The following is a 21,009-nucleotide window of genomic DNA, read 5'->3' on the forward strand; positions in this document are numbered from 1 at the left end:
ATTTATAAATACTGTACGTATATGAGACTTATCAGTAACATGGACAGTCCCACTACGCACTGATTCCATATCCTCAACCTGTCCCTGCAGACCAGCCACATCCTTTACGACTGACCATATGGTTTCAATTTTATCCTGAGAGTTAGCTATTGTATCTGCATACCACATACGTTTTGCCTTCCTAATAACATTTTTAAGCAACTTACAATACAGTTTGTAATGGGCTGCTGCATTTAGATTTGGACTGTTTCTAACTTTTTGATATAATTGCCACTTTGTTCTACAAGCAAGTGTATGAGCTTTCCTAAACAGTTAATAACTATATTTAACATGTGTTGCAGCCCAAAAAAATTTTTGAGTTAAAATTTTGCATAATGATCTTAAAGGCCATTCACATTTTTGCTAACAGAATGCCCGTCTAGTAATGAGGAATGAACAAAAATGTTGTCTAGGGTTGTTCTACTGTTCCCTTGCACTCTCGTAGGAAATAATACGGTTTGCATAAGATTATATGAATTAAGGAGGTCTACCAGCTTCCTTTTCCTCGCACAAAAACTTATACACTTAATCACTTAATATTGAAGTCGCCACATATAACTAACTTTTTGTATATCCTATAAAGTGAACCAAGAACTTCCTCTAGCTTCAGCAAAAATGTTGTGAAATTTGAGTCTGGGGATCTATAAAAAACAACAATTAGAAGTTCAGCTCCACGACACTGAACCTCACCTGCACAACATTCAAACACCTTTTCAGTGCAGTACTTTGAAACACCAATTGACTCAAATCGGATGCCGCTTTTCATATACACTACTACTCCCCCACACCGCAAAGAGCTCCTAGAAAAGATGCCAGCCAACCTGTATCCCGGTAAAGGAAGCCTCTGAATTATCTCCTTATTTAAGAAGTGTTCAGATAAACCAACGATTTCAGAGTCAACATCCATAAGCAGTTCACTAACTTTACCTCTAATACCTTGTATATTTTGATGAAATATACTAGTTCCATTATTACTCGGATACCTAAGCTTTGTCGAAAGTGGTTCCTTTGTTAGAGAGACTTCCCTTAAGCAAGAATACCTATCAGCTGACTTCAACCTAAAAAAGGTGCAGGTCTAACACCCACTACTACCGGAATTTTCCCATGCGTGATCCCACAACCCCCACCTATGCTGTCAACTATAAGCTTTGCCAACCTCCCCTTCCCATACCTGTTGAGGTGCAGGCCATGTCTAGTGAAATCCGTCCTGCTCATAGAGTCCACCGACACCACTGAAACAGTTCCACGAAATGCACATTAGTGTTCCCAGTCTGAGTGGCTATCTTTTCCAGGTCACCATCTATGTCATACTCCCCATCCCTATCGATACTATTACCAGCCCCACCCACAATCACTACCTGATCCTCTTTAGTAAAATCCCTACATAACCCCCCTATGTTAACAGTCACCTGAGCCAATCCTGCATTAGGCTTCACAATGCTGGAGACCTGGTACTCGCTCCCCAACACTTCGTGCAAATGCTGGCCTACACCTCTGCCATGAGAAGAATTTGAAGGAAAAGTGACTTTTGAAAAAGTCGTTGAGTGTAATGACCGAGTCTCTATTCAATCTCCTGTAGGTGGTTGTAAGTGTGGCGTGACTTTCCCAAAAATTTTGACATAAATTAATACGTACTAGGATTACTCTACAGAAGTCGGCATTCTTCGCTCGTGCTACTGAGGAAATTTTGCGACATGCATGAGCACAACCTCGACGAGACTGTAATCACTAGACTGTAACAGGCAGGCTGATACAAAAGTGGAGCTCCATAGCAGCCATTGAATGGCAAAATTGTTTTTTGATGTGGCAACAAGGGCAAGTTTACGTAAAGTCTGGCATAAACAACTGCGAAACGATTAAGAATTTAATGAAATAAATAACTGAGCACACAATACGGCGAATCAGTTACATTTTCCGTAGATGAATTTAGACGATCTGAAGTGATTTAGCATGTATTATTGTAAAAAGGTGCAAGCAGTTCTTTGAATGTTTACTTACAGATAAATGAATTACAAAAAAATGGCTCTGTGCACTATGGGACTTAACATCTATGGTCATCAGTCCCCTAGAACCTAGAACTACTTAAATCTAACTAACCTAAGGACATCACACAACACCTAGCCATCACGAGGCAGAGAAAATCCATGATCCCGCCGGGTATCGAACCCGGGAACTAAATGAATGACATTTACATAGCCTGTGTAACATATGAATGCTGCAGACGCAGAGGGTAGCTTTCCCTGACATTACGATTATGCAGTCATCATTAGCTAGGTGGTGGCGTTGTCCGACTGTATACGTGTATACCTTGTCAACATGTTTCCTTCACACACGAAAATCGCTTTTCTCATTGCCGATTTCATTGAATATTTTTTTGAACAGTACGTTATAGTCGTAAAGATGCCGTAGATACGGTGTGCGAGGAATGTCGGCTGAAATGAAGCCCTTAGTATTAATGAATGCGCATGGTTGCGTTCGTAATAACGTGGGCGTTCACGTGGCTATTTGTATATCATCAGTGCACGTGATATATGCAACCCAGTCTATTGCAAACTGTCTGGCCGATAAACGTTGTGGTGCATAAATTCAGGTCACAGCTAGGCAGGAATTACTGTGGTGGATTATGCAGATGATAGATTGGGCGATGTATTGTAATGAAGGCGACTGCTCGCTGCGCCAGTTAAAGTTCCCTCCCCAGTGATCATGCTGAGATAGCGCACAGCCATCAGCGGAACAAGATCGCATTGCTCGTCTGGCGGGCCGCAGAGAGCAATCACGTGAGCTGTTAGCAAATGGACGTCGAACTGCAAACGTTCAACTTCACTTAATGGTTCTGACATTTCCCTCGCACTCGTACGTTGAAAGTGCTTGTTAACAAGTAGCTTTTCATCAGTGCGTGTTACCAGTACACCACACGTATCGAGCATGTCATCGACCGTGCCTTATATATACATAATCAAGTTTGTTTACACATGCTTTACTCTTACATATTTTTCGTCCTGAACACATTGTCCAAGAATTAAATTAAAAACAATTTCTAGTCCCAAGACATTTAGAAGAGAGGATATTCCAGGGAGGTCTCGGGAGGGTATTCCACCCTTTCCCCACCCTCTCAACTCCCAAGAATTTCCAATTGGTGCTCCCTATGCCCCACTAACAACTTGACTCTTCTCCCTCAACTGAGAGCTTAATGCCGTTGACACTCACTTGCCATGCTTAGCAAGAAAAACGAAGCTTAACATCGTCAGGTAAACTAATAATCCAGCCTGGTTTAACAGCAACTCTACTCGTGAACATACGAAGGTAGATATAGCTACACAAACGACTTCAGCTCAGCCTTAAAGTACGCCGGGAACATGCCGTCACTAGTAAAGCAGTAAAGTAATTAAGCGGTACAAAGGCAGACCTAAGACACCAGTGATCATCTTACACCATCAAATGCGTCTTGAAACACAAGTGTTCTCACCTTGTTCTCGATACACAACAGAGTCCAGGTTCACCCAGAGTTTGTTGCTACACTACTTACCATTAAAATTTCTACACCACGATGATGACGGGCTACAGACGCAAAATTTAACCTACAGGAAGAAGATGCTGTGGTATGCAAAAGATTAGCTTTTCATTCACACAAGGTTGGCGCCGGTGGCGACAACTAAAACGTGCTCACACGAGGAAAGTTTCCAACCGATTTCTCACTTACAAACAGCAGTTGACCGGCATTGCCTGGTGAACTGTTGTTGTGATGCCTCGTGTAAGTAGGAGAAATGCGTACCATCACGCTTCCCACTTTGATAAACGTCGGATTGTAGCCCATCGCGATCGCGGTTTATCGGATCGCAACTTTGCTGCACGCGTTGGTCGAGATCCAATGACTATTAGCAGAATATGGAATCTGTGGGTTCAGGTGGGTAATATGGAACGTCTTGCTGGATCCAAACCCCCTCTTACCACTTTTAACAGTCGAGATGACAGGCGTCTTATCGGCATGGCTGTAACGGATCGTGCAGCCACGTCTCGATCCCTGAGTCAACAGATGGGAACGTTTCCAAGACAACAACCATCTGCACGAACAGTTCGACGACGTTTGTAACAGTATGGGCTATCAGCTCGGAGACTATGGATGCGGTTACCCTTGACGCTTCATCAGAGGCAGAAGCGCCTGCGATGGTGTACTCAATGACGAACCTGGGTGCACGAATGGCAAGACGTCATTTTTTCGGATGACTCCATGTTCTGTTTACAGCATCATTATGGTCGCATCCGTGTTTTGCGACATCGCGGTCAACGCACATTGGAAGCGTGTATTCGTCATCGCCATACTGGCGTATCACCCGGCGTGATGGTATGGGGTGCCATTGATTACACGTCCCGGTCACCTCTTGTTCGCATTGACGGCACTTTGATCAGTGGAAGTTACATTTCAGATGTGTTACGACCCGTGGTTCTACCCTTCATTCGATCCCTGCGAAACCCTACATTTCAGAAGGATAATCCACGACTGCATGGTGCAGGTCCTGTACGGGCCTTTCTGGATACAGAAAATGTTCGACTGCTGCCCTGGGCAGCACATTCTCCTGATCTCTCACCAATTCAAAACGTCCGGTCAATGGTGGCGGAGCGACTGGCTCGTCACAATACGTCACTACTCTTGATGAACTGTGGTATCGTGTTGAAGTTGCATGGGCAGCTGTACCTGTACACGCCATCCAAGCTCTGTTTGACTCAATGCCCAGGCGTATCAAGGCCGTTACTGCGGCCAGAGGTCGTTGTTCTGGGTACTCATTTCTCAGGATCTATGCACCCGAATTGCGTGAAAATGGAGTCACACATCAGTTCTAGTATAATATATGTATCCAATGAATGCCCGTTTATCATCTGCACTTCTTCTTGGTGTAGCAATTTTAATGGCCAGTAGTCTACGTTTACAGCTGAGAAGGAGGAGGAGGAGATCAGTGTTAAACTTCCTGTCGACAACGAGGGCATTAGGGACTGAGCAGAAGCTTGGATTATGGAAGGATAGAGGAGGAAATCTATCAGTGCATTTCGAAGTAGCCATCCCAGCATTTACCTTAATCGATTTCGGGAAATGATGGGAAACCTAATCAGGGTGGTCGGACACGGGTGTGAATCGTCGTCCTCCCGAATACGAGTCTACTGTGCTAAGCTTTTAGAGTGTCAGTTTTGAAAACCAGCTGCCCGCTGGACCCGGCCACAGAGCAGACTCGCGGCGTTCCTCGCCATACCTGGTCTGCCCCGTGTCAACGCCGTCCTGGAGCACATTCCATCCGCCAGACACGCTGGCTGCCATTTCCGGGGGTCGACCTCTCCAGATTCATCACGGCACGTCTCTAAACACGATTCTCACCACTACCCTCTTCTGGCGTAGGCTACAGGATCGGCCCAGGCAAACAAAGAGTACGTGTTCGAAGTATCGATATCAAACTGGCGCTAACAAGCAATTACGTGCTCACGGTGCATCCAGCAATGATTATCAGTGTCTCTACTCGATTGCGGGCTTGACAATGTTCATCCAAACAGGAAATAATGTGCCTCTAATTGCCACCTTATATCTTGGAACATTCTGCTTGTCACGCTGTTCATTCGGAATAAGACAATTCCTATACGCGATGGCGATTTCAACGATGTTCTTCAGTCAAGATTCGAAAGTTTACAGAACTGGTGTCCTCAGTATTTTCTGTGTCGCAACACTTATCGAACAGCAGATTCTTCGGTGCGGGAATTTTGACGCCATTTCTACATCCTACATCTGCACTGATACTCCGTAAGCCACCGTACGGAGCGTGACGGAGGATACCCTGTACCATAACTAGTGATATCTTTTCCTGTTCCACTGAAACACAGAGAGAGAAAATTGGCTGTCTATATGCCTCCGGTTTCTTAGTTTTATTTATTTTATGTTGTTCATCAGTCTTCTGATTGGTTTGATGCGGGCCGCCACGAATTCCTCTCCTGTGCCAACCTCTTCGTCTCAGTGTAGCCCTTGCAACCCACGTCCTCAATTATTTGGTGCATGTATTCCAATCTCTGTCTTCCTCTACAGGTTTTATTCTCTACAGTTCCCTCTAGTACCGTGGAAGCTGTTCCCTCATGTCTTAACAAATGTTGTACCTGGTACGGGATACTTAACAGCCGTTTTGTTTAGCCTTTAAATCTAAAGGCGGTGGTAGGGCTGACCCCATAAAGAGAACATTTCACTTCGAATGGATTTCTTAGCTGGTCGGTGTGGCCGTGCGGTTCTAGGCGCTTCAGTCTGGAACCGTGTGACCGCTACTGCCGCAAGTTCGAATCCTGCCTCGGATGTGTGTGATGTCCTTCGGTTAGTTAGGTTTAAGTAGTTCTAATTTCTATGGGACTGATGACCACAGATGTTAAGTCCCATAGTGCTCAGAGCCATTTGAACCATTTGATTTGAATTTATTAATTAGCCAAAAAAATCTCACATAAAATTAGACAAGCGCCACTCGGGCAAGATTATTTAAGAGACATTCATTACATAAATCATGAGCAAGTTAATAAATAACTTTAACAAATAACTCTAGTTAAGACACGTTATTTAAGACGCTTTCAATTAACATTGCACGTAGCCCATGATTTCACACAGAAATTGACAGAAGCCACTGAGGCTGAATTTATCCATAACTATAACAAACAATTCTAGTTAAGACACATTATTTAAGACCTTTTCAATTAACATTACATGTAGACCACGATTTTCCACCAAAATTGACAGAAGCCACTGAGGCTGAATTTAACCATAACTTTAACAAAAAAATTCTAGTTATGACACATTATTGAAGGCCCTTTCAATTGAAACCTTACATTACATGTAAAATAACATTTGACACACAGCTTCAACTTTAAGAAGAATACTTAAAACATATTTACAACTTGGTCAATCTTACAGAGCGACCCCGAAATTATTCAAATACCCATTGACTTCTAAGATGGACTTTTAATGTATAGAAAGTTACAACTTTGTACAATGAGAAATCTGTAGCATCAAAGGCAAGGTCCAAATTTGGAAGACCGAAGTTTAACCGCGAATGGTGGAATCGACTGAGAGACGTAGAACTTAACTTCGAATCAAGACGTGGCTCCGTTTGCAACCCCACGTCGAGTAACCTACAAAAATAATGTGAACCAAGCAAACGCTACCGAAGAGGAACACACGAGCTCAGGAGAGGTCCACCGCACGTAAGCCAAATTTGTAATCTAAACGGAAGCCCTGCGCTTCGGTTGCCCGCTGCCACAGCTCACTGAAACTGACCCACACCCGACAACAGAAGGCAGAAAAACCTTTCTTAATATTTACATTTAAGATTGACCAGTGAATGAACTCTATAAAATCAAGGCTAAAGATGAACTGCCAGCCGCAGTGGTCGAGCGGTTCTAGGCGCTTCAGTCTGGAACCACGAGACCACTACGGTCGCAGGTTCGAATGCTGTCTCGGGCATGGATGTGTGTGATGTCCTTCCGTTCGTTAGGTTTAAGTAGTTCTAAGATCTAGGGAACTGATGTCCTCTGATTTTAAGTCCCATAGTGCTCAGAGCCATTTGAACCATTTTAAAGAACAAGTAATTTGACCAGGAAGTGCTTCCTTTAACTGAAGCAGTACTTGATAAACAAAATCTAAGAGTGGGAACTGAACCGGCACTCACTAGAACTTAATGACACACATCTGCAAATACATCAGTGTTATGCGGATGCAGATGCAGTAGGACGCCTCAAATGAATTGAAACAAACATAACATCACACGTCGTGCAACGTCTTACTATACCTAGAGCGATTACCAACACAGTTAACTAAGCGCTCTTAGAAATTAGCGTTATTAACTGGGTGTGTTGATGCTGGGGCGATTTTGCGACGATGCCAGACCATCACTTCGCAAGACCATAACAGCGTGTCCCTCCAGGAAAGCGAGCATGTCCACTGCTCACGAAGTTGCCGGAGAATGAACAGCGGCAGCCAACTCCCCCGACTCCAGTACAACCACGTGACAACCGCCGCCCGGCCTCAGACACGCCATCTTCGCATCTGTCCGCCCTCCAATCGCCGACTCGCGCACCGCCGCGTTCCGTTGTCACATCGTTGTGTCCTCTCCTCCCTACTTGCTGTCGGCACTCCCTTATATCTCGAGTCGGCCCAAGCCCAAAGACAAACCCCTGCATTAGGAAATCAATCTTACTCATGTCAGAAATACTACTGGCAACAGTCCAGCCACGGCTCACTATCATTCTGTCCGTTTTCCTTATCAGCATGGTTTTTCACATATTGCTTTCCTCTCCGATTCTGCGAAGAACTTCTTCATTCCTTGCCTATCAGTCCACCCAAGTTTCAACATTCGTCTGTAGCACCACGCCTCAAATTCTTCGATCCTCTTCTGTTCCGGTTTCCCCATAGTCCATGTTTCACTACCACACTATCCTATACTCCAGACGCACATTCTTAGAAACTTTTTCCTCAGATGAAGGCGTATGTTTGATAGTAGTAAACTTCTTTTGGACAAGGATGCCCTTTTTGCCATTGCTATGTAGCTTTCAATGTCTTCCTTGATATGTCAGTCATTGATTATTTTACTGCGAAGGTAGCGAAATTCCTTAACTTCGTCTACTTCGTGACCATCAATCCTGATGTTAAGTTTCTCGCTGTTCTCAAATCTGCTGCAACTAATTAGTTTCATCTTCGATTTACTCTCAGTCCATATTCTGTAGTCATTAGATTGTTCATTCCGTTCAGCAGATCTTGTAATTCTTCTTTACTTTCACTCAGAATAGCAATGTCATCAGACAATCGTATCATTAATGTGGCCGGCCAGAGTGGGCGAGCGGTTATAGGCGCTACAGTTCTTTCACCTAGAATTTTAATTCCACCCCTGAATCCTCGTTTTATTTCCATCACTGCTTCTTCGACGTACAGATTGAACAACAGGGGGAATGACTACATTGCTGTCTCACACCCTTTTTAATCCGAACACTTATTTCTTGGTTATCCATTTTTATTATTCCCTCCTCGCTTTTGTACATTATCCGTCTATCCCTATAGCTCACTCCTATTTTTCTCAGAATTTCGAACATATTGCACCATTTTACATTGTCGAAGGCTTTTTGCAGGACTACAGATCCAATGAAAGTGTCTCGATTTTTCTTCAGTCTTGCTTCCACGATCAATTACAATCTCACAATTGCCTCTATCGTACCTTTACCTTTTCTAAAGCCAAACCGAGTGTTATCTAGCACATTCTCACTTTTCCATTCTCCTGTGTATTATTCTGGTCATAAACTTGGATGCATGAGCTGTTATGCTGAGTGTGATAATTCTTCCACTTGTCAGGTCTTTCCGTCTTCGGAATTGTGTGTACGATGTTTTTCCGAAAGTCAGATGGTATGTAGCCAGACTCATACATTCTACACAACAATGTGAATAGTCGTTTTGTTGCCACTTAGCCAATTATTTTAGAAATTCTGATGGAATATTATCCATCCGTTCCTCCTCATTTCATTTTAAGTCCTCCAAAGCTCTTTTAAATTCTTATTCTACTACTGGGTCCCCTATCTCTTCTAAATCGAGACTCCTGTTTCCTCTTCTATCACATCATGCAAATTTCCCCCTCATACAGGCTTTCAATGTTATCTTTCCACCTATCCGCTCTCTGCTCGGCATTTAACAGTGGAATTCCAGTTGCACTGTTAATGTTACCACACTTGCTCTTAATGTCACCGAAGGTTTTTTTACTTTTCACAGAAGCGCGAATCTCTGCTAACCTTCACTTGTAGTCATATCCGTATTCCCTTTTGCACCAAGAGTGCAACAATCTCTGCTCCCTCAGCATCCTCCTAATTTCGTTATTAAACCATAGTGGATATTTTCATCCTATATTCACTTACCACGCATATAATACTGCAGATCACGATTTACAGTCTTCTTATACTTTGCATATTATTCCTCTACGTCCACCTTACTGGAAGTAAATGATGCCAGTTTACTGTGTAAGTGAGATGCTAATAGCTAATAGTCTGCTCCATCCAAAAGTTATTTATTAGCTTTCGTTATCGTAGTTGCTATGATGACATCATGACCGCTAAACCTAGTTTCTATACTAACATTGTCGATAACTTCCGGACTGTTCGTAGCTACGAGGTCTAACATACAGGGTGAAAAATATTGAAACCGAGAAAACCTGGGAGGTTGTAGGGGACATCCAAACAAATATTTTTCCGTAATGTCATTTTTTCCTATGAGGATTATTTAAACCGGTGGAGGCCGTATTATACTCTTGAGTTGTTAGAGGCCGTATTACGCTCTTCCGTTGTAGGCAACTGCTGTCCACAAGTGTAGTAGTACATTGTCTCTGTTTACTAATGGAGCGATTCACCTGGGGTAGATACACTGATATGGTTGGTGCGTATTACGTAGAGCAACACAACGGAGGAACTGCACAGCGGGTTTGTCAACCACAATATCCTAATCGCCGTATCCCGCATCATACGACCTTTGCTGCTTTGTTCCAACGTCTGAGTGAGACCGGGTCAGTTAGCAGATTACCTGGACAGGGACGCCGTCACACGGTAAGAACGCTGTTATCTGAGGATGCTGTCTCGCAGCATGTGGAGTCGGATCCTTCAGTCAGCACTCGTGCAATTGCACGTAACATGGGGACGAATCAGACGAATGTAAGAATAGTCCTTCGAGAGCAATTGTTACGTCCATATCACTTCCAGCGTGTCCACAACCTGGAACCAGTTGATTACCCACCCAGAGCACAGTTTTCGCAGTGGTATCTGGAACAGTGTGAAATTCATCCTACACTTCCGTCCTCTGTGTTGTTTACCAAGGAAGCAACGTTCTGGCGTGATGGAGTCTTCAACATGCACAATTCGCGTGTTTGGAGTGAGGGTAACCCATATGCTACAGTTACTAGCGCTCATGAAGTGCGGTTCTTCGTTAATGTGTGGGTCGATGTTGTTGGAGACTGTTTAATTGGTCCGTATCTGCTACTTAGGCCATTAAATGGCAGCCATTATTACAATTTTCTCGCCAGAGCATTGCCAGAATTGCTGGAAGACAACGCATGTGGTTCCAACATGACGGGGTGTCGGCACATTTCAGCCCTCGTGTGCGTCGATTCCTGGACCGACGGTTCCCAGAAACGTGGACTGGGAGAGGTGGTCCTGTACCATGGCGTGCTTGATCCCCAGATATGTCCCCTCTGGACTTTTTTGTGTGGGGAGAGATGCGCAACCTTGTTTACGCAACTCCTGTTGCATCAGAAGAGGATCTGGTTGCCCAGATGGTAGCAGCAGCAGGAACAGTTCAGGATACTCTTGGGGTTTTAGCCCTTGTCAGGCAGGACATGATCCGGCGGTGTAACCTTTGTTTTCGTGTCAATGGAGGCATTTTTGAAACTGTACTGTAACTGAAATTGAGTTGTGTTAATGTGTTGCCTCTTGGTCATAAAAAATTGAAAAATGTTTGTTGGTTTAATTAATTTGACGCCAGAGAAATCTCCCTCTACCGGTTTAAATACACCTCATAGGAAAAAATGACATAAAGGAAAAATATTAGTTCTGATCTCTCCTACAACATCCCAAGTTTGTCGGTTTAAATACTTTTCACCCTGTATATCCACTGCGTGTGGGCTGTCCAGATAGCTGCTCAAGACAATTTTCAGAATACGTGTTCAAACATATTTCGTATGACTGTGTGTCTGTATTCTCCGCAATGAATCCACAGACATCACAATCTATACCCCCTAGGTTAAATTTACCTTCAAGTAGTGTTACATGACATGGGTATTATGCGCTAATGACCGTATACCTTCTTTGAATGATCTTAGTACTTGGAAGGAGAAACAGCCTTGGTCGTATTTTTTTATTTTATTATCCGCAAAATCGATTTTGGGTCACTTAGTGACCATCCTCAGTGCTGTTTATGTGAGCGCTCTTAGCTTGTTAATACCAGTGCCTAACAATTTTAATTGTATCTTACAGCACTGAGGATGGTCACTAAGTGACCGAAAATCGATTTTGAAGATAATAAAACCAAAAAAATACGACCAAGGCTGTTTCCTTCCAATTATATCCATTATCTGGTCGTGCGGCACAGAACACTCCATGTAGTCGCCAATCAATACGATTCTAGTACTGTCACAGCAGAACTGGGTGGCAAGTAAAAACATCCATCAATTAACTTGGTTTCACCCACACCTGTTAACGCGACCAGAAGACTTCACTGCCGCAGCCAACTTCGACCTCACTGGAGAAAATATTTTTGTCAGCTGCAATGATCACTGCCCCTCCTATGGCCTCTAATCTGTCTTTCCGATATATGTTCCACGACTCGCAAAATATCTCAGAGCTTTCCACTACGGGTTTTACCTAGCTGTCAGTCCCAAGGATAATTTGACAACATAAACACGGGGGCTGCATAATACCTGTCATCTGTCCGCCACTACCCACAAGGACACTTCCTCCCTTTGCTGCATTACGAAATAGCAGTAGTAGGTAATCGTCTTATGTGGGCTAAAAAGGTCGGTGACACCTTTCTGAGTCTACACCCAGTTTAGAAAAGCATAACTGCTGTAGTGCTCTCGGAAGAATATGGCCGTTCTGTACTGCAGGTGTGTATATCTATTTAATTGCGGAAGCTAAACAGATCAGTCGAAAAAAGATAATACCGTTTTCTGCGATAGAAGAGAGGAAGTAAACGCTGAAATTTAAATGTAGAAAGGGTGTTCTCTCCAAGGATTGTGACGCATTCAAGGTCTGTGAGGTGCAACACATCCGCAAATTCAGTCATAAAACTAAGAATTTTGAAGTCCAGTTAGCATGACTGAACAATAACTTTACAGAATGAAAAGATGATGACCATCTTGGTTCAGTCCTAAAGTTTTAAACTTTCTTCTACCGGACCATATGACGCTGTATTTGAGACGTTTGTCACAATCATCGAGTCGAAATATGGTCCTGCATTCCGCTTTTTGTCAAACAGCTGAAAGACTGCAAGTTTCAAAATCCATTTTAATCAAATTCAGTTACGTCCCTGAGCATTAAAAATGTAACCCATAGAAGTAACGCAATAAATTCATTAACATGGTCAGATGTGTTCATAATGAAGTAAGTATTACAGAGTCACTAAACTTGAATAACTGCTTTTTAAAGTTTATTACTTCTTCATCCACTGGTGGAAAACTAAAGAGATATTTGCTCCTGGATACTTTTGTTGATAGCGAAAGGAATAATTTAGACATGGAATTTCATTATTAGCCACAATTAATATATTATAACGCATTGTTGTTAATATTCCTTACTTATATTTCACTATTTATTGGTTGCACTAGATGTAATCATATGATATTTATATTAATCATAGGATATTTGTATTAATAACGACAAAAGATTGAATATACTATTGAAATATGAGTACCGTTTAAGTGTCAATGTATTCTATCTTAAATTGAATTATTGCCAACTGTTTTAAGTACAGATAGTTTTGTATACTTTCTGTCATAATCAGTGCTTGGTAAATGACATATTCTCAATCTCACAGAATCACTTATATATCAAGAACGGCTACTTCCAGAATTTTGCAACCAGTTCGACAAATTTCTGCGCAAGTCAGTGGTTGTTGGGGCCTTTTATTATATCAGGAGCCACTCAGACTTTCTATTCATTATTGGCTGCCAAGGTAACACATGGGTTTGTTGATAATTGATAGATCGACCACCGTCACGTTGGTTTTCGGATATTGGTGACTTACCGCCTAATGATGACCTGAGGGCTTCCATAGGTGCCATCCAAGCTATCGGCCTTTAGAAACTTCGTTTCAGTAGCGGCGTCATCAATGTTGCCGGAACCAGGAGATCGATTATCAGGCAGTGTTGGGTGTGGCAGGGACGCTTCGCGTTTCTGGAACATCCGAAAACCACTTCGCTTGTTACTGACTTGATGTACGATTCTCATGATTCCAGTAACCATTCAAAGAGAATGTCTGGATGTTTCCTGTGAAAGACAGCCTGCTGACCTTTCACTTCCTTTCACTGTTTGAAGTTGTACTCAATCTTTAGTGACCTCTACATCGCAATGTATCGTGCCTTGCACTGTTCGAAGTTGTACTCAATCTTTAGTGACCTCTACATCGCAAAGTATCGTGAATCATAATCGTCTTTCCTTCATTTTATAATTCGAAGACATTTCATTACTATTCTCTTCCATGATTCGATAAAATGGTGAGAACAAGAAAGTGGCTAAGATGACGATGATTATGTTTGGTTTGTGGGGCCCTCAACGGCACGATCATCAGCGCACGTACACTTTCCCAGTCTGAACACAGTCCAATCTCACCACTTTTTATGAATGATAATAGAATGATGAGGACAACACCATCACCCAGTCCAGTGGCTCAGCGGTGAGGATAAGGTTAACTCATACCAAGTTGCCTGATTATAATATTAATATATTACATATAACGATCTTCTCACTGCTTCACAGACATCTTTTGTCTATTGACATAGGAGCATTACCGTTTACCTAAGACAACACACATCGGTAATAGAACAGCAAGGATTTAATTCAGTAATATGCAGTCCGATTTGTCAGGATATTGAGGACTAGATGGCCAACTAAGATTCACACGCGTTCATCAATACTATAGATGGATGCAGCAGTTAGCCTACACCGAGCCTATTGATGGCCGGAAATCGTCCATATATGCGAATAACCATCTCGCTCAAGAATTCTCCTTTTATTATGTGCTTCAGTTAGTATCATAGGATCGAGGACGTTCTCAATAGGTCGCTTGGTAGTCAGTGAGCGAACATCAATCAGTTACTCAAAATTAATGTAAACCCCTCCAGATTCAATGTAAATAGATATATGGGCCTCAATAAATTCAGTAAGAGACGGTCTGTGCAATTAACATGATTTAAATGAACTATCATTGACTTAGAGAGCATTGGTCACGGGTAGAAACTCCAACCGAATATAGAAATATGAATAAATGAATATCCGAATAGGTAGCTCAAGGATAAGAGATTGGTAGAGCCTTTTCAGAAATAATATCGTTCATGTCACACCGCAGATCCGGCCACGGACACAGATCCTAGTGATCACTACACCGAACAAACCAAGCTTCACAATGCACCTAAAACCACTAGAAATTAACACTAAATTAATAATAAATATGGTTAATGAATACTGCACACCACTGCGAGGAATAAGCGATATGAACTAATTGAAATGTAAAATCAAGACGGCTTTACAGAATACGTTGTCCGCAATCTAAGAGCAGAACAAACGGTTCACTCCGTTGCTTGCCAACCTATGCTGGAAAGTGGGCCAAAAGTTTTATCTCCAGCGCGCCGTGATCCAAGGCGTCTGGAGTGGAAAGGAAGGGACTCCTGGTGCCGATACATACACCTTGCAGCACGTCGGAGCATTCACTGCCTGTCACTGGGCTCTGTCTCTGGTTCCCCTAGAGTAGTCTGAAAGCTTAGTTAGCACTACAGCCCAATGACACTAGGATACTGTCTGAGAATGAAAGAACGTGCTTCATATCATATCATTTTCTACTTCTCAGTCACACAGTTCCCACCCCTCGCGCGCACGCGCGCGCGCGCACACACACACACACACACACACACACACACAGGCAAAGCGAAGACATCTGACAGCAGCAGAAAACAGCATGTGCCATGCAGAACTAGTAAGATAATGTCACCACCTGGGGCAAGTCTATGTTACGACCGAGGTGATTAGGGGCGAGTTATAGGGAAACACATCTTCTGGAGAGATAGATAAAAAGTGCTATATTTTGAGGCAGGGCAGATTCGTCATTGACTCGCCTCCAAGTTCTGCAGCGCCAGTAAGACGCTGCGGCCGCACCAAGCTGCGGTACGACGGTGCATCGCCAGCAGCAGCCACGGTTTAAGGTCTAGTCTACACCCGCCACCTTCAGCACTACGTTCCTGGTGGGACGTAGCACCGCAGTGCTGCCAGCGTGTCGTCATCGCCAACTGGTGCCAGCAACGAGCCCCAAGGGGACTCAGTGCCACAGCGCCAGCTGCCGTCTGACACCTCTCCAGGGGCAGCAGATCGAATCCCGAACAAAACAGTCTCCACGCCCCACCAGGGTAAATGCTACGGGGCCAGAGGGAGCCGTCCGGAGGGGCCGCTATCACCAGAAGAAGTCGAGATCACGGCCATGGCATAGTAGGCTATGTCCATAGGGCTTCCATCAGTATTGCTGGGTACAGACACCGCTTTCCGGGCGGACGACACCGACCATACGACACCGCCGGGCAGAATAATTGAGGAGCGGCTTCTTTGTCTCACTCTGTCACAAAGTCGTATGTACTGTAACTAATAAAGACGTTTTTCGTCATCAACATATTTATCCGGGCTACTGCGACTGCACCATTCTCCCAACGGAGCCTTCGGAGAGGTGACAGGCGTACCAACACCGTCACACCCCACTGCGGAGAGTGTGACACCACACAGAGTGCTGTCCGAGCCACAGCCAACAGTATCGTCATTCAGGGAGAGTGACACAATTTTCCTTGCTCTTATATAGTGACAATAATGAGCTGATTATGCGAAAGTTAAATTTGTGAAGGGAATGTTAGGGATGAATGGTTAGTGCTTGTCTGTTGTATCCAGTGTAATTTGCTGTGCATTCTGTCCTTCGAGCCGGATCACTAAACGGTAGTTTCCACCACTTGTAATCATTTTGGACCTGCAGCCAGACAACATAGAGGCTCCAAGTCGTTTAAAATTGGGCAGACGAAGTAGGTGAATTATATACTGCTTAAGTTGAATTTTTCTTTAAAGGTACACGGTCCGTTTTCAGTAAATCAGGTGGAAAGGCTGAGGGAAGATGAGGTAGCTTTACGTATTAGTTTGGGAGAGAAAAGTGAAGAACCGAGTTGTTGAATTCATAGATTTAGAACTGGAGCCAGCTATTGTTAACCTGGTCCCTACCTTTCCTGGTACAGTGTCTGAGAATGTGTTAGCATTCTTGGCCGATCCCAGCTCATTGGCTGATGTAGGGGGATGGTCAGATAGTTGTTGCTGATAGCTGGATTGCTGTTGGCAGGTGAAGTGAAATCATTCGTGTGTTACACACAAGCAGTGTGTGTCATCAGCACGTTTGAGCAACTTAGACAAGGGCTAGGGCATAGGTACATATGAAACTTCCTTATTTAATTCTGAAACTGCTGAATGCAAGTGAACCTTCTTAAACTGCTGAGTGCAACTGAACGAACTGAAGCGTTACATATTTTAATCATTTCACACTGACCTACAGTATTTTCCCTGACAAATACAACTCAAACTTATTCTATTCATTTATGACCCACAACATACAAACGCAACGCCTTCTGACGGCAAATAATAAACACAAAAGAATGGCCCTGAAGTAGAAGAAATAACTACCATAGGGTCTAACTACTAATAGGCATGTGGTTAGCGAAAGAAAGATTTTGTTCCAGAGAAAACAATGTATTTAGTAGATTTTACCTTAATCATGTGACATCCAGTTCCAAAAAATATATAATCGTCAATAATATCATTATCCAAACATTTGAAATACATCCAACTTCATTTTACAATCCATTTCCAACCAACACTAAGTCTCCATGACGGACACTCGTCCAAACCGTCAGCTTGCGTCAACACTGCTAATTTTCTTCACTTAAAACTTCCGGGCTGATAGGGCGTGGTCGAAGTGTAAAACTCTCTCCGACTGGGGTAGACATCCTCGGAGGTAAAGCGGCGAACTACGAAGAGAACTCGAGGAAGCGCTCATTATATATGCGGTACAGATGGCGTCGCTGTCGATCACGTGGCTGCAGCTATGAGATTGTTTCTGGTAATGCCAACATTCTCGATTGAAAGTAATCGATCGTCACGCTTGCGATGCAACGCTGACATCCAAATTTTATCCAGCTTAACACCTTCATCTTTCCTGTTAAAATTATTACGATGTTTATCAATCTCGATAGCCTCTTTATAAAAGCGTGCATAATAATGCGAGGTTTTTGATATGACGCTCCTCGCGCTGAATTTTATTTCATGCCCACCCTCCTGGTAAACATGTTCCGTTACGGCCGATTTATGCGTGTAACCCAGGCGGCCATTCCTCTTACGTTCAATAAGACGGGTGTTCACACTTCTCTTTGTGGTACCGATGTAAACCTATCCACAACTACAAGGAATTTTATATACCCCCGATGTAGCCAAAGGGTGTCGTGCCTCTCTTGCCGACCTTAAAAATTCTTTTATTTTCCTGGTAGGCCTGAAAATAGTTTTCACCCCATACTTGCCTAAAACTTTCACAATGCAGTCTGTGATCTTACTAATGAACGGAAGAAAAACTTTCCCCTTGGACGACTGTTGTTCGTCGTTACTCCTGATTCTCTGCCTAGAGCGAAGTGCTCGATCTATATTCTTGTACTGAAAGTACAACAACAACCTACTTTCAATACAACAATAACTTTTATGAACAGATTGATGGGGTGGCAATGGGCCGTCCTCTCAGTCCTGCTAAGGCTAATTTACTTATGGAGACTTTTGAACGACGGGCGTTGCAGACTGCCAGTAAGAGCCAGCCAGATGGTATCGCTATGTCGATGAGACGTTCGTAGTATGGACACACGGAGCAGAGGAGTTGGATGCCTTCCTGACACATTTAAACAGCATTAATCCGAAAATCCAATTGACTATGTAGACGGAAAGGAATGGGCAATTGAACTTCCTGGATTAAACGACGGGACGGAACGTTGGGCCATAAGGTGCATAGAAAGCCCACACATACTGATCGTTATCTACACAAAGAATCAAACCACCACCCTAGACAAAAAAGAGGTGTAATTAAAACTTTGGTAGACAGGGCGTTCAAACTTTGTGAACCTGTTTATTTAAAAGATGAGATTGAACATCTACGCTCAACTTTCGTGAAGAATGGCTATTCTAGCAAGGATATAGATCTAGCACTTCGCTCTAGGCAGAGAATCAGGAGTAACGACGAACAACAGTCGTCCAAGGGCAAAGGTTTTCTTCCATTCAATAGTAAGGTCACAGACCGCACTGGGAAAGTTTTAGGCAAGTATGGGGTGAAAACTATTTTCAGACCGACCAGGAAAATAAAAGAATTTTTAATGTCGGCAAGAGATGCACGACACCCTTTAGCTTCACCGGTGGTATATAAAGTTCCTTGTAGTTGTGAACAGGTTGACATCGGTACTACAAAGAGAAATGTGAGCACCCGTCTTGTTGAACATACGAGGAATTGCCGCCTGGGTCACACGGATAAATCGGCCGTAGCGGAACATGTTTACCAGGAAGGTGTTCATGAAATAAAATTCAGCAAGACGAGCGTCATATCAAAAACCTCGCATTATTATGCACGCTTGTATAGAGAGGCTATCGAGATTGATAAACATCGTAATATATTTAACAGGAAAGACGAATGTGTTAAACTGGATAAAATTGGATGTCAGCGTTGCACCGCAAGCGTGACGATCGATTACTTTCAATCGAGAATGTTGGCATTACCAGAGACAATCTCATAGCTGCAGCCACGTGATCGACAGTCGTGCCATCTGTACCGCATATATAATGAGCGCTTCCTCGAGTTCTCTTCGCAGTTCGCCACTTTACCTCCGAGGATGTCTCCCGCAGTCGGAGACGAAACGTCAGGAGAGAGTTTTATAATTCGACCACGGCCTATCAGCCCTGAAGTTTTAAGTGAAGACAATACCGGCCCTGAAAGCTTACATTGTATGATCACTGCTAATTTTCATCGCTTCTATTAACTGCTAACTTCCGTCCACAGGGGGAGGTTGGGCCTTACGTTTTTGGGAGTAGGTGAGTGCGAGGAAGGCTGCAGGAGTTGCAGGTAGGGGGGGGGGGGGAGGAGGATTCAACGTTAGGACACTGCCAGAGGAAATGCCCCTGTTTGCAGTGTGGGCAGGGGTGGGGTGGGTGGCTCACGACACTCAGATGTGTGTACTGGAGATACCTCTGGCAGCGAATGGACTGGGGAGAGGAATGGAAGGGTCGACTTTGCAGTGGCATTGTAACAAGAGGGCGCCTTCTTTGAGGAGACGGTCAATGCAGAGGGTGGAGTCAGAGAATATCCACATGAGCAAGGTAGGGCTGGCAGAATTATGGATTTAGTGGGCTGGGCAGATGTCAAGTTGGGGATAGGCCTTAAGCTCTGCCAACACCTCCTCCTCCATGACCACCTGGCTAAGCCGAGTGATTACGGCGGTGAGTGTCGGTGGGCGGCATGGAGATTGGGTTTATCAGGAGGATGAGGAGGATGAAGGAGGGATGAGGGAGGTGATGGGGCCAAAGTGGATGCAAGAGATTTTAGCCAGGGTAACAGTATGGAGGGTGGGGCTGGGAGAGGGGATAAGGACAGAGTCCCTATGAGGGGTCAGGAGGGAGATAGGGGCACCAGGGTAATACCTCCGGAGAAGCATGGTGAAATTACAGGCTTCCAAGAGGGATGGGTCAGAATTGGAGAGGACATAGCACTAGGTAGAGGTAGGAAAGGAGGCTGAGGGATTGGTAGGGGTTGAGGTGGTGGTGGTGTGACGTCTATGGTGGCAGGGGGGAAGAGGGACAGGTTGGGATCTTTTAGGACTGGAGAGGCAGGGGTGGCGCTGAGGCGCTCGACTGCAACAGAAGGTTGAGAGGATGTTTAGGGGACGGGAGCAACTGGAGATGGTGGGAGGACGTAGGTCCTGGTGTTGTTGCTACGGTGGTGTGGGCTGTGGCCCATTGCGTGACCACCCTTTTGGGGGCAGCCAGACCTGACATAGAGGTAGGAGAGGGGGGAAGTGGAGGGAAAGGATCAGGAGTGGGCGAAGGGGTATGCTTAGTTTGAGCAGGAGACAGGGTGAAGAGGGGCAAAGAGGTTGTAAAGGTGAGAAGTGGGGGGGGGGGGGG

The sequence above is a fragment of the Schistocerca gregaria genome, chromosome 5 (genome assembly GCF_023897955.1).
Source record: "Schistocerca gregaria isolate iqSchGreg1 chromosome 5, iqSchGreg1.2, whole genome shotgun sequence".
Lineage (NCBI taxonomy): Eukaryota > Metazoa > Arthropoda > Insecta > Orthoptera > Acrididae > Schistocerca > Schistocerca gregaria.